Genomic DNA, 16,295 nt, shown 5'->3' on the forward strand with positions numbered 1-16,295 from the left:
GCATCATACAAGTATCACTTCATTTCCATATGAACGAACTTGTGCAGTAAAAATACATTATATATAATTGATTACAGAGTAAGCATCAGCCATTTGACTCTGAAAAAGGCTGAGAAAGTAGCTAAATGTCTCTCCAAGACGTTGGCAGGCAGACATGCACCACTAGAACCCTGAGCACCCAATAAATCAACCAGCATCTTCCGCCACTAACCTGTCAATGTAAAAGAAGTAGACAAGCGTGAAGACAGAAGGTGTCTATATGGTTGAGAAGCATGAGGGGATTTCATATTTTGTTTGTTTTTTTTTTAGAGAAATTATTCGAGAAGATGATGCTCACAATGGTTGGGGGCACTGAAGAAATAACACAAAAGTGTAAAAATTTGTAAACCCGACTTGAGTGCTGAGAGAAGTAGCATTTGAGCTTACTGTAGCAGCAGCTTCTATATAGAATAAAAAATGCCACTGCTTGCTGTTAATAATTCAAAAGATTGCAATGGCACAAAAATAACAGTTGGAAAAAGCTTGCCATTTGACCTGACATTGTAGAGTACTCATGTTTTCCATGTTCAAATATTATGCCACTAAAATGTCTCTCATTGACTGTCGTAGCCAACAAAGGTTTGTCATACACCAATTAATTATTCCTTAAATTATTCCTTAAATTATTCCTTAAATTCCTTAAATATGCAATTCACTCCAAATTAAAAAAAAAAAAAAATCACACAAAAAAATAGACCACCACCACCATATAGCATATGTTACCAATAGTCGTTGAACAGATGTCTATATTTTTCACAATTATGAATTAAACTGCATAAAAATTGTCAGAAATGTTCATCTCTTCCACATGGCCATGTCCATAACACATGCACAAACACAAAATCAGTCTCAGAGACAATTTGGAGTCATTGTGTGGTTCTGATAGGCTATACGAGTGATTCTCCTGAACGAGGTGCCAATAAGGGCGCCGTCACTTCGAGGGGCATGATGCACAGACTACAGTGATTTGAAGCTATAACCATTTAATGGTGTACTGCAAACACATTGAATAAACAGGGGAAGCAGTGCTAAATACTATCTTTGTGTCGGTTGTGTATAAAACACGATCTGATGTCAATTTCAGCCCGTTTGCACGTCGCCATTTTGTGACATGAAAAACTTTGTCACAAAGACGATTAAATAAATAACACAAAACAGTGGAATTAGGTTTCAGCTTCTGTGATTTCCAGAACACCTCATTGTACACCAAATGCATTTTGTTGCATCCAAAACGTATACTTTGACCAAAATCTGACAAAACATTCCACCTTGTTAAACGTAAACAGCGTAGTCCGCACACATTGAAACTAAAGTAAAGTCTGTCTAAGTCTAAAATTGAATTGAGGAAGACTATATATAAATGACCTGATGTCTGCGTTGACACACAATGTGAGCTTTACAGTATTTCCGCATTATTTATCCTTTTTCAGACAATAATGAAAGTGACACTAATTCAAAATCTGAAATATGCCGTAATGTCCATGATACGCCTTTGAGGAACAATTTTCGTACATCATGTTTCCACAGAAGATGGAGTTCCTCTTCTGTTAACTAACAAAGCTTTGAAAAACACAGTGTTGAGTCTTGCACAGAGTTCGAAGCCCGGTCCATCCACTAGCTTGTCCATCCATCCATCCATCTTCTATTCGCTTATCCAAGGTCAGGTAGGTCTGTGTTACATCAAATATACGTCGTCATTACGTCACATCGTGGTCGGCCCAATGACACCAAAGATGGTAAACTGTGAAAAAAAACTTCACAGAAAAAGCCTCACCATCATAAATTGTTATAAATACAGTGCACTGTCATTTTTCCTTGACTGTTTATGTGCATGGATAGGAAAAACTAAAGAAACGGTGAAGCACTTCTTAATCACACTGAAGCACATGTAAAAGTTTCAAAATTGATTTTTTTCAAAACCTTTGACTTAAAACTAATGTATTTACTAATACAAAGTGGTGCAAAACAAGCATTTATATATAAAAAACAATAATAACTAAATTAATTGTAAATACGTTAATGTTACAATTGAGATTTCAGTAAACTATCCCAACTAAAATATCCCAACATGTCATATTTTCTTGCATATTTTCTTCATACACTTTCAAGTTATACTTTATTTTAATGTGCATTTATTTTAATATGGTTAGAAAATAACTGTAATTTTTGCTTGCTTTGTTACGCTTTTGGTACCCCTTTCAGAAGAATGACCCTTACATTCAATGATAGCTAACGTTAGTGGCTAAACATTGCCAAAATGCTATCATAAGCTGACAACAAAAATAACTAGTGTACATGTTACATCAAAGTAGATTCCCTATTCAAAGCGGGAAGAGGTGGGATATAATGCTTGCAGTACGTTTGAATGTTGGCGCCCCCTAGGCAGCTGAAGGCACCAGCTGCATATGCTGTATTTCCTTTAATTTATATACAGAAATTACCAATGACTTGTCCAAATCGACATTTTTACTGCAATATTTAAGATAATTGGAAGTGACTCAAATTATTAATGCATCTCTGAATGGCAACTATTCTTACTGATCCACTTTTAAATAACCTGATCATCTAAAACATTGTTTTGAATTTTTATATTGGTCATTGTAAAGAAATCTTGGATCATCCTTGTTGTTCATCAATATTATTGTATCACGCTGTTAAGAAACATTCAGTGTGGTTAACAGTTTTAATTTAGTTTGATTTATTTTATCACTTCTACAATCCCAATTTACAACATCTACAGTCATAATAGAGCAGTTGGTCTTTGTATATATGTAAAGAGCCCCCAAAAAAGTTCCATGATTTAATACTCCCTTTTAACTGAAGAAGGCTTGAACAGAACCAGACTCATAATGGAGCAATTGTTGCATTGCTGACTGCAGCTGCAACAACTTGTCCATCCAAATGCACGGACAAAGACGATAAACAGAAAGAGATACATTTAAATGAATATACACTCAATTTAGTACTGGTCCCTGAGAGATTTGATGTGATTTACAGCAGATTGACTGCAAACATTTACCTTGTTTTTTTTTCTATTGTGTTATTTGACAGTCTTTACAGTTTGACTACATTTTATGCTTCGTCTTCTCTTCATTTTAGTCAATCAATTCATACACAAACTCACCTGGGAGCCTCTGATTTGTTCCAGCTTGCTGCCTTTTTGAATACACTGTGTGCATCTAAAGCCTGATGTGTTGAAGAATAATTAGAGGCACCCTATGCTATGCTGTCATGAGAAGGCAACAGGTCTCCAGTCACCAACAAACAAGACACATGACATGCAAATATATACTGTGTAATAGGTCACATTTTGGACACTGAAAAGAGACTGCCGGATCTCACCAAAACAATCTGGTCAGTGACGTACTGTCAGGGGCGGCAGCTGAGGCTCTGCCATGGTGAAAACTAAAAAAAACTAAAAATAACATCAAATAAATATTCGGATTTGCCCATTGAACTGTACAGTAGTCCCTCGCCACATCACTGTTCAAATTTTCAAAAATATATGAATGAATAAATCATGCTGTTTCATGGTTGAATATGGCCTATTATTAGAAAAAAAAATAAATAAATAAAAAATGCAAATTTAAGCAAATTGCAAACTGTATGTATGCCTTAAATTGAGCATTTTCAAGCACTAAAATGGCTAAATCAACTAAAATACAAATTTAAAGCATTCAGAAAACAGAGACATGATAATATGTCGTACTCTACACTGGTCACGAGGTGTCAGCAATGTTAGTGAGACACAGAAGCACCAGAATTGATCGTTGGAGCAACAGGCTTATATTGCAGGTTTGAATGATCTCACAACAGCCACAATAATCCCTAATAAAAACACGGGCTACTGTTGTGCCCGTAGCTCATACCAAGCTAAAACTGACGACATCACTTCCTGTCAGTCCCACCACTCAATTCCCCTTGGGAACACATTTATAAGAACACACACTTATTTTTAGTTATAATAATAATGCATTTTATTTGTAACTGCCTTCAAGGAACCCAAGAACACTGTACATGGACCCGGTTAGAGAATTTGAGAATAACATGTCCTGAATAAGTGGGTTTTCAGTGTGGATTTGAAAAGAGGAAGAGAGTCTATGTTGCGGATGTCCGGTGGGAGAGAGTTCCAAAGTTTGTGAGCGGAGTGGCTGAAAGCTCTGCAACCCATGGTGCTATGGTGAGCAGGTGGGACAGTGAGGTGAACAGACGAGGAGGATCTGAGGGAGCGAGAGGAGGTGGCAACGTTGAGGAGATCAGAGAGGTGGGGGCGGCGAGCTTGTGGATGGCCTTGAATGTATACAGCAGGATTTTGAATTCAATTCTAGATGTGATGGGGAGCCAGTGGAGGTGCTGCGGGATGGGGGTGATGTGATGAAAAGAAGTGGTTGTGGTGATGCTGCGGGCGGCTGAATTCTGGACCATTTCTTGCAGTAATCAATACGGGAGGAAACCAGGCTGTGAACAAGAATAGAGGTAGTATGGGGGCTGAGGGAGGGGCGTAGGCGATTGATGTTGCGTAGATGGAAGTATGCAGACCGGGTAATGTTATTGATGTGTGAATGGAATGACACCAAGCTAACGAGGATGACATCCAGACTCTTAACCTGAGGAGAGGGAGAGACAAAAGTGTTGTCGATGCTGAGGGAGAAATTGCCATCTTTGCATCGTGTACATTTAGAACCGGCCAGAAGGACTTCTTTTTTTCCCAGCTGAGTTTAAGGGAATTTGAGGTGAAGCAGGATTTGATTTCAGTTAAGCAGGTGGTGTGAGAGGAAGGAGGGAGGATTGGCATTTGGTTTGCTAGACAGGTAGAGCTGGATGCCAGCCACAAAGCAATGGAAATGGATGTTGTATTTATGGAAGATATTGCAAAGTGAGAGAAGGTAGATGATGAAAAGGAGGGGTCCTCGGACAGAGCCTTGAGGCACGCCTGTAGTAACGGGTGGACTGGGATCTGTGGGACTTGAGCTGGATCAACTGAGTGCGGCCTGAGACATGAAAATGAAACCAGCTCAGGGGGGGTGTGGCTGATGCCGATGGAGGAAAGTCTATTGCGGAGGATGGAGTGAGATGCAGGTTAGGTTAATTGGAGACTCTAAATTGTCCATAGGTATGAATGAGAGTGTGAATGGTTGTTTGTCTATATGTGCTCTGTGATTGGCTGGCGACCAGTCCAGGGTGTACTCCGCCTGTCGCCCAAAGTCAGCTGGGATAGGCTCCAGCATACCCCCGCGACCCTAATGAGGAGAAGCGGCATAGAAAATGGATGGATGGATGGATGGATGGATGGATGGATGGATGGATGGATGGAGTGGGATATTGTGTCAAAGGCTGCACTCAGATTCAGGAGGATGAGGATGGTAAGTAGGTCGGAATTTGAGGCCATGAGGAGGTCATTGGTGATCTTGAGGAGGGCGGTTTCAGTGCTGTGTTGGGGGCAGAAGCCAGACTCTAACTGTTCATAGAGGGCCTTATTGATTCGATGACCGTGGAGCTGAAAGGCAACCGTTTTTTTTCCAATATTTTGGAAATGAATGAGAGGTTTGAAATGGGGTGGATATTATTGTAGTTGTTGGCATCTAAACCTGTTTTTTTGAGGAACTGGGTGACAGCTGCAGTTTTGAATGAAGAGGGAATAGTCCCAGAGGTTAGTGAGGAGTGGATGATGGCAGAGATGAGAGGGAGCAGAGAGGGGAGGCAGGCTTTGCCAAGAGCTGTGGGGGATCGAGTTGGCAAGTCAAGGGTTTGGAGTTGCAGATCATGTCTGAGATGTAGCGGGGGTCGGGAAACTGGAAGGTGGGGAATGGCTCGCAGTGGGTGAGATATTCCGTTGAGAGAGACAAAGAAGTTGAACTTAAGGCCTGGTGGATGGTTTGAATTTTACAAGTGAAGAACTGCAGCAGGGAGGTGCAGGTGTCAGTTGAGTAGAAGTGGAGGGGTGAGGGTTGTTGTGGGGGTGGAGTCAGGGGGCTGAAGATCCATCCATCAATCTGCTATGCTGCTTATCCTCACTAGGGTCGCGGGTATGCTGCAGCCTATCCCAGCTGAGCCTATCCCGGTCCGGGGTACACCCTGGACTGGTTGCCAGCCAATCGCAGGGCACAAATAGACAAACAACCATTCACACTCACATTCATACCTATGGTGTGGGAGACGAAAATATTCCATTGATAAATTATGAATACTACTTCACGGAAATTCACTTCTAACGGTCGGGCCTGGAACCAATAAACCACGATAAACAGGGATCATTGCATAATAAGTGCATTTTCTATATGATTCCAGTCTTCTTTAAAATAATGTTCTTGAAGGAAATCTGCACTTTTTTGGGAATTTCACTCATCATCCACAATCCTTATGTGGGACATGAACACACATCTTTCTCTTTTTTTGTGCGAAAGATATAAAAACAGCTAAAAAGAGGCAGCTAATTAATGTGTAATGGGACACACTTACTCCGCCTAGAAAGCCTGCTATTGAAACGCCCCCAAAAACCTCCAACAAGGTTTTAAAGCGAAAGTAGGCGTATGTTTACTCTTATAGACACAAAAAGTCATTTCAGCATGCTTGAAAGCAGCAATGTTATGTTTACTATTGCGCACATTAATTTATACTTATCTAATGTGGAAATAACGGCACACAATTGTAACGTCTTCTGCCAGAAACAAGCCAAAAGCTCCGTCTTCGCTATCCACATGAATACGCTGTTTAAGGACAAAAACCTCCGGATGAGCGGTCTAGAAGAATATGCGGTTTTAAAAATTACGTATTCGTGTGGACAGGGCCTTATATACTCAAGATCACGTGGAGGTGATCGCACTTTTACAACAGTTTCACAGCTATTCCTGGAGAAGGATAGGGCGCATAAATAAATGAGACTAAGAAAACTTGTTTTTTAACCAACGTAAATTATTCTCTTCTTTTTCTCATCATCCGTAATGAGCAACCTGAATTAACATTTAAAGAGTCCAAACAAGTCAGTGCCTCACTAGCCATGAACCTCACCGCATGTCACTGCTGGTGTAGCTCTACCCACGAAACATGTCCTTGCAAAGTGTTACTACAGCGGCATTGGAACAGTTGGACTGCACACAAAATAAATGATATGGCCGTGACCTTTTTACACCGAATTACATGGCGATGGCACACTCTGTGTTCAACAATATAAGTGAAATGTTAATTAGGATCCTTTGTCATGGTGGTCACACTAATTACCAGGTTTTCAGAGCATCACACAACGGGTAGCGGTTACTGTTTTGGATAACGGTCTAAGATGTATAAGAAGATGAATCAATTTTGTTTCTAATTGACATTTTTGTTTTTGTTTTTAACATTTTTTGTTATTAATAGGGCACAGCAAGGTGGCACATATAGTTACCATGACTGCCTTGCAGCGGGATGGAACTTGGTCCCAATCCTCACTCTGACCTCTCTGTCTAGAGTTTGCATGTGAATGAATGAATATTAGCAATGCTTTCATTACGCAGTCTGTAGTGTTCCATTATCGATCTGCTCATTCAGTTGACGTATTCTCAAATCGCAAAAACCAATCCAATAAACAGGACCAGCTTTTTATCAGTTGTTCAGCTCTGTTCTGTATCAACATGAAAGTCAAGAAGTCGTGTCAAAATATGGCCTTTGACACACGCAACCATATCTGATCAAGTGCCACTAGCAACATTTCCACCAAGTTGTCAGTTTGCCACAGCACAGACTGGAACAGTTAACTTTTTTCTGACTATCCTTTTCCCCACAGCACATGTCGTTTGGATTAATAGTTGTCTGTTCCGTCTAATTTGTCTTATTACATTTAGGCTCAGGAAACCTAGCAATGAGGAACCCACAGCCTACAAAATGAGCTCACTGCAACTCATTTGAGAGGGAATGAAGGGAGTTGTAGATTTTTGTGGGTTTTTTGTAGTTTTTTAAACCTTTTTAACAGGAGCGCCATTTTATGTTCACGAGACCAGTGATCCCCGCGGCCCGGGACCGAGCCGTGGGTCATTTGGTACCGGGCCGCACAGAAAGAAAAACTAATTTCCATTATTTATTTATTTTTTGATGTTTTATTTTGAAAAGTGGCCAGATTCTCTCCGTTAGATCCGTCTCACTTGATGTCCATTGTGCGTGTGCTAACTTTATCTCATGCCGCACAGATAGACTACTACTGTATTTTTACCATTTTTCTTTCACCTCATATTTGGTGTCAAATGCTGATACTTTGTGGGAATGCATGAAGGTAAGTTTTGATGACTTGTTGAGTGCTAATGTGCACATTTGTCTCAAGTTAATTCATGCTAGCACACTGCCTTGTACCACACACGTCAAACAGCAATGTAATAATCTCTCTGGAAAAACTCTAGGCTTGAACTGGTGGATGGTGGGTCGGCATTCATTTTGTGCTTTTAATTTGATGTTATTCATGGCTTAGTTTTACACAATACATAATAAATAACCACATAAATTAGATCGCTATAATGTACGAAACCACCAACACCAAAACACCAACAGTCTTGCTTGTTTAAATTTGGACTATAACTTATAACTTAGAACTATAACTTAGAACTTCTCAAAAAATGTCTTGATGACGTGAATAAGTGTGGTTTTGCACCCCAGAGGTAACTATGGTTTAAATAGAAAGCATATTTCCTCATATTCCCCAGATTTGCTTGCTTGAAATATCCTGCTCCAGTCAGCATCATACATACTCGATAACTCTGTTGAAAGCTTTATTTTTTTTCCTTGTAAGGCAAGTAATTGGTGAAGTGGGAAATACAAACTACCGATTCTGACGTGAACAATAGTACATGAAATAAATTCAAGAAATATTTTACCACATCGTGAGCCCACAGCTTCACCTCCTTTGTGATTATTTGGTCGTTTTGTCTGTCGACATAAAAAAGTGTCATAAAGAAGTATCTTGTAATAGTACAATGATATAGCTGACTGTCACAACTTTGGGCACACTGGTCTCTCCTTTTCTCAGTAAACATTTCTTAAAATAGCTGAGATGTACTCATTTTGATGTAATGTATCGTGCAACTTCCTTTCTAGTTATGCTACATCAGCTGCTGAGCAGTTCACTGATATCGCTCTTATATAAGCACAATAGTCTCAGGACCCCTTTGATTGTGTAAAATGCGCAGTGTGCTCTCTGTTATTCATCTAGGTAAGTCTCTCAGATGAACTTTGTGGTACTGATACAGTACAGTGGGGTGAAAAAGTGTTTGCCCCCTTTCTGATAATTTTTGCATGTGTGTCACACTTAAATGTTTCAGATCATCAAACAAATTTAAATATTAGTCAATGACAACACAACTGAACACAAAATGCAGTTTATAAATGAAACCTTTTATTATTAAGGGAGAAAAAAGTCCGAACCTACATGGCTCTGTGTGAAAAAGTGATAGTTTCTACATAAACAAAAGCATACATAACATGAGGCAAATAGCCAATAACACCAAAAACATAAGTACCTGTACAGTATATATAACATATACAGAATATAGCATTCCACATACAGAACAGTCATCCCCCACACCTAATCCTTAAACTGGACAGGGGGGCCACAACGACTTATCAACCCATGATAGACTGACTAGGCATGGCAAATGCCTGCGATGGGGGTACCTGAACTTGGGTCACAAATCAGGCATGTCAACCCCAGAAAAGCACATGCCTGCAGGTCTATCACGCGTAATAACATTTCCCTGCATCACAGCAGATGGGGAAGGGGAGAGGTTTTCTCCGAGCAGGGTCCCTGACCTCGTAAGGGCTGTTACAGTACAAAGTCTTTGACTTCCTGCTTGGGAGAATGTTGTTGTCCCTAGCATCACCTCCAGAAGTAAAAGGCAACTTGAGTATATCGGCTGCAACCTGTGGGGAAGGCCTCTCCACTTGTGAAGTCTTCACAGGAGCATGATGTCGAGGAAGTGGAGTCTTCTTCCTCTGATAGGCATATAATCATGGCCAGATGTTTTGAGAATGACACAAACATTAATTTTCACAAAGTCTGTTGCCTCAGTCAGCTGCCTTATGATGGCAATTTGCATATACTCCAGAATGTTATGAAGAGTGATAAAATGAATGGCAATGAATTGCTAAGTCTGTCTTTGTCATGGAAATGAACTTAATCCCAAAAAACATTTCCACTGCATTTCAGCCCTACCACAAAAGGACCAGCTGAAATCATCTTAGTGATTCTGTGGTTAACATAGGTGAGAGTGTTGACAAGAACAGAGGCTGGAGATGACTCTGTCATCCTGATTGAGTGAAAATAACAGACTGCAAGCTTTGATAGGAGGGTGGTGCTTGGTATTTTTCTTTTTATTCTGTTAACCATGGATACCTGCAAGGAAATATGTACAGTCATCATTGCTTTGCACAAAAATGACCTCACAGGCAAGGACATCGCTGCTCGTAGGATTGCAGCTCAATCAAGCGTTTATTTTGGGTCCATGGCCAGGAAACTCCCCAAACCTTAATCCCTTTGAAAAGTTGTGGTCATTCCTCAGGAGGCAGATGGACAAACAAAAAGCTGCAAATTCTGAGTGGCCCAGAAGTGAATTGACAGCACGTCACAAAGAACTGAAAAACAAGGGTCAACACTGCAAATATTGACTCTTTACATAAACTTGATGTAACTTTCAACAAAAGCCTTTCACATGAAATGCTTGTAATTATACCTTAGTATACCATAGTAACATTTGACAAAAATATCTGAAAACACTAAAGCAGCAACAAACAAAACCAATACTTGTGTCATTCTCAAAACCTTTGGCATTAACAGTACATAGTGGGCCACTTACGAGGGTTTCAGCTACATGCAATGGATCGTAGCGGGCGCCACGACTCAGTAAAAGTCGCCACTCCTTGGAAATGAGTTTTTTTTTTAAACATGAAAACAGTGTTAAGTAGTACAGTATATGAATAGACATATGCTATATCAGGGGTGCCCATCATGGCCATCGCGACGGTAGTGTGGGTCGCGTGTCACCAGCTCATTACTGTCACTTCATAGATGTCATATGACATCAGCCAGCTGACATTAAGCCCCCTCCTGATTCGCTCTCATGCCGCGGCGGCGGCATAAAAAAGTGTAAAACAAGCAGCCACACACAAATAATGCAACTTTCATCTTAATTATTCAGATTACGGATAAACTAACTCAGCGGTAAGATGCCTATATCTGTAACAAAAGTTATTCGTTGACTTGTAGCGACTATTTATGTAGAAAAAAAGTCAATTGTTTCATGACTGTGCTTCTCGTCATGAACTCTACTATTTCACGATGACTTGGAAAATGTGCCCACTGCTGAAAGACTTCTAATATGTTGACTTGACTACAGCTGCATTGTCTTTTGCATCATCCTTTTAATTTCTCATACACAGAATCTGTAATGTGTTATAGCAAATGCTAACTGGACGTAATACATGATGAACACTACATAGCTATTTCACTGACATATTACTCAGTGTTTTTACACAAAGAGTGAGGAATTGTGTGTTGTTATCTTAATTGTCACATTGATTGGAATTGTGAATTACTGAATGATATCAACTACTTTGATGACCCGTAAACTTTGAAACTGTAAATGTGAAATACTAATGATTAGTATTTGGTATAGTATTTGCAAAGTTTACCGCTTAGATTTGATATATGCTATATGATTTATAGTAAGAGGTAGATCATTTTGACTGCACCCCTGATATACAGTACATGTACAATGTACATAATTAAACAAAGTAGGCCACAAGCTGAACAAGTGTGAGCACCCCTGCTATATAGGTACTGTACATGTATAGCCTAATATTTACATATTGACCATAATTAATTTGAAGCAAAATAGCTATCACATATCCTAAAAACGTTTCACTACAATGTATTTCGAAAAACATGCACCGGAATCACCTGTCTTCCCTGTTGCCACTTGAGTGGAAGGCATTTAAAGTTAATTAATTGATTTGTTGTTCAAGCTTGTGAAAATGACCCTAATGTTGACATTTTTACCAACAGTAAATTTAAATATTAAAAAAAAATATATTTCTGCCACAGCGACGCAGCAGCGGCACAACACAGCGGCGACAATCTGCCTCCCATGCAGCCCACCACCAAAGCTTCAAAAAATCCTAGGTGAAACGCTGAGCAACATATGCCTCTGGCACCAACCAAGACCCTTTCATAGGCAAAGTGAGCTGCCGGGGGGGTGCCATGCAGGTGTCCAAGGACCTCGGGGACCAATACAGCTGGGACCACCATATCAGACAGCCACATGATCCTGCACAACAGTCCATCGATGCAAGCACTCATGCCACATGCTCTTCAAACCACAAGTAGCAGTCTTCAACCTCCATCTAGGGCGTCTTTGGCCCTTCTCCAGCCAGGCCAAAAATTGACTGATATCAGCGTCACTCTGATAGAACTCTTTGACATTGGAACCATTGTGTGACAGAGTGCAGATTAAGGCCTGGTCCACAAAGCTTGAGGGTCAGAAGACAATCTGGGCCTTGAACTGTTACTAGGGAATCGTGGTCTCTATGGTGCACACAGTGCCAGGGGCATCGTCCGCATCTGTTTGGGTCCCCGCTTGCACGAGAAAGGGGGTTGCAGCAGTGGTACCTCGGGTTCTCGGTTGTTGTGAAGACCACTCCCTGTCATCTTATCCTCCTTGACTCCTGCAGCGAGGTCTCGGCCGCCATCTCCTTGGTAGTGCCCGGAAGTGGACGTGCGGCCGAATCCACCACAAATGTAGTGGCAAGCATGTTGTTGATCCTTGCATTCCCCCAGGCTGCTGATAAGCCTCAGGACAATGACTGTCACACTCACACTCATGGATACGAGCTCTTAAATTCGTCACCTCCATCTGCAGTTTGTCCATCCAGTAAGCCGTTCCACGGCGTGAATAAGCTGCTCTATTGCATCCCTATCCACAACTCTCTGTCATGCCGAATCTCAGGCTTCCCCCACCATAGGACACGAGGTCGAGTAGGGCAATGCAGGCGTTTTTACCTTGAGAGCCAACCTGGCTTGTTCACAATGTCCTGCGATAATCAACATCTCCTCCACATCTGTCGTCCCTGGTTCATGGCACTTAGCCTGGACGGCAGAGTCAAGGCCAGCAAGAAAACATAGAAAAATCGCACGACTTCTGGCAGCTTTGTATATTCTGGAACTGCCTCTGCCACGAGTCTGGAGATGTCGGCTGCATAAACATTCAAACTCTCATTCGACTGGCAGGGTCTTTCAGAGATGCATGTTTGGAAGTACAGGAGGAAATGTTTTTGTCCAAAAGCCTCCTTCAGTTTCTCCTTTACCTGCTAATAATCACCCTGAACATCCGGCAAACTGTAAGCAACAAAATAATGACGAAAAGAATAGCTTTTAAGATATGGCAAACATTTGCTCAGGTGTGCTTTTTAACAGTAACATTTTGTTCTGTCTAGAGTTGCATTAATTTTTCACCACAATGTTGCAGATTACAGCACTGTACTGTATATTGGCGCTCATTAAATTGTGCCACGTACCCAATGTTATTGTTGGTGAGTGTTTATCCCGAGTCATAAAAAACAGGAAACGTCAGGGAAAAGAAATGCAAGGAAAACGGACAACAGAAAACTAATTGTGAGTATTCTATTCCACTGTTGGAGTGGAACAACCGCTAAGTTGTTTCTCTCAAAAGATTTCATATAATTAAGTATTATTATTTTTATTATTGGCTTTTGTGGAGGTACACAGGGAGGAAGACTGATGTATGCCTGGGTAGTTGGTAGACTTAATCTTTTAAACAACATAAATCAAATTCTTTTGTATAAGATTATTTAATATTTGTGTGCAAAACAATAATGCTAAATGCTAAACACAACTCTCTCACACGCATGCACATACAAGACACTGCCTGCCCTCTTTTTTCACTAGTAGGTATCGGGTTGCATAATTTCCAAAACCTCGTTAAGCAAGTCTAGTCTTTTATGAGTTATAAGTCTGGACTGATCATGTTTGTGGGTCGCTCTAATTAGTTGCGTGTCCCACAAGCTAGCTCTCTGATATGATAATGTGTGTTATGGATTGAGAATAAACTAGTAAACACAATCATTGTTGTGTAAAGATGAAAAGGATGATTAGAATGATTTACATTTCTTGTTATTTGCATTATGGATTTAGCATTTCTTGTGCTATTAAAGGGATAGTTGGGATATTTTGACATGAAGTTGTATGACATCCCCATCAGCAGTGTAGTCCATCAACAGCGACTCACCCCCCACTTGGTCTCCTAAATCCAGTTCTGGTCGGAGTTTGGTGATGAAGAGTAATACATCTGGATCACAAAAATGCCTACTCAAAAGATCTGACCTCACAAATTGCTTGCGTCTTCTTCCACTGTGCACCCACATAAACAAGATGGCCGCGGTGCTCCATCGGGGAAGTAGATGCGAGCGTCTACGTGAAATACATAACAATGGAGAGGCGACAGTGCGCAGGGATACAGCGGGAGACAAATATAACGCCGATTACCCTTTTGAACGCATATTGTTTTGAGAACCCAAATTCCTTACTTGTGAAACGCCAGCGACTACCTGGATCTATGTTCTTCATCACCGAAATCCAACCAGAACTGGATTTAGGTGACCAAGTTGGGGGTGAGTCGCTGTTGGTGGACTGCACTGCTGATGAAGATTTTACACAACTTCAAAAAATCCAAACTATCCCTTTAAGGTAATGAAGAATGACATGGAGAGATGAAGCAACAACCATATAATAGCATGCCATGAACATTTAACTGTAGAATATGGGAAACCTGGGGATCACCTCCAGAAGTCTGTCTAAAACCAACAAAGGAGAACATTCTCAGCTGTTTGAACACATTACTGAAACTTTCAACAGACTGCCTGCAGCCAAAGTGATGCCCTCCCCTGCTGTGTGAGTATCACCCACACATCTGCCACCTCTACAAATGATAACAAAAGGTAGTCTGAGCATGCTGAAAGTGCAGAAAGATACAACATGAGCTCTTTTTGTGAGGAAAATGTACCTGAAACAGCTTTGGGATCTCTGGCCTGTGCATATTGCTGCACAACTGCATCGGCATACATTACCAAGGCATCTATTCCGACAAAAACAATTGTGGAGAGGTGTCAGAAAGGTTCCAAGACTGGTGTCACAAAATATATATTTCAAATCCAAATTACAAACTAACTTCCAAGTAGTGCCACGTGGACGCTGTTTCATTGTAGTTCGTCACAAATGTAACTTCATTGAGTGGATGGTAATAGCTCTATACTTGCTCATTTGAACCTTATGGTAAACTTGAGCAGCAGATATAATCATCATTACACACACGGGCCCGGCTCACTAACTGTTATGTGTCTCCATTAAACTCATCCCCCTGCAACCTGTGTTAACTAGGAACCCTTACACTGCTATCCTATTTTTATAGATGCTACCTTCCGACTTTGCTACAAGTTCTTTCTTGAATTAAATAGTCTCTTTATCAAAGTTATAGCATGTACGACCTTTTTTTTTTTTTTGCAGCTGTCCTAAAAAAGCCACCAGAGAATCCTTACACTCAGTAATGAGAGTTGTTCATCGGCCTGTGTGTGTTGTATGAACAAATAAACCACCCACACACAGATAATAAAGATGTTGAAAGGATTCCCAGGCCAGAAGTTTGTCTGTAGAGTTCCGACTCTAAAAGAACCACTGTCCATTCTTCACAGAGACTGGTTCACCCGTGTGTGGATGTTTTGTTAGTAGGCACTCGAGTAGTTTGTTAAGCACACTGTTTGGCCATACGATAACCGAGACGGTGTAGGAAAACCGAAAATCATTTTCGAAAACCGAGGTTCTACTGTATTTAAAACCATTAGATGACGAAGGCTGTTGATGTCAAAACAGAACATCCAGTTCCGAATTCCATCAATTTTCAACTGGTCTTTAAACTTGCAAAACCATCCAAAAGGGTATCTGAGGACAAAGGTCATATGAGTACATTGTCATCTTTGAACTTGTATGACACGTGACCAATCAGGGATCGCTTAATGCAGCCTGCACACTGATATATACTCATGATTCGATTGCTAAAACGGATGTCTAATTTGTTCATTATTTGTAATATAATTAAACTTTCGCATTTAACCCGTTGCTCCGGTCATAGAAAATTGCAAATCTTTCAAACTCTTCAGTCTGAATTGCTTTTGCAGCAGAGCGATAAGGGGAAATACAAGGATGATAAAAATAAATCAGCAAGTACGGAAAT

This window comes from Dunckerocampus dactyliophorus, chromosome 3 (assembly GCF_027744805.1).
Source record: "Dunckerocampus dactyliophorus isolate RoL2022-P2 chromosome 3, RoL_Ddac_1.1, whole genome shotgun sequence".
NCBI classification, from domain to species: domain Eukaryota; kingdom Metazoa; phylum Chordata; class Actinopteri; order Syngnathiformes; family Syngnathidae; genus Dunckerocampus; species Dunckerocampus dactyliophorus.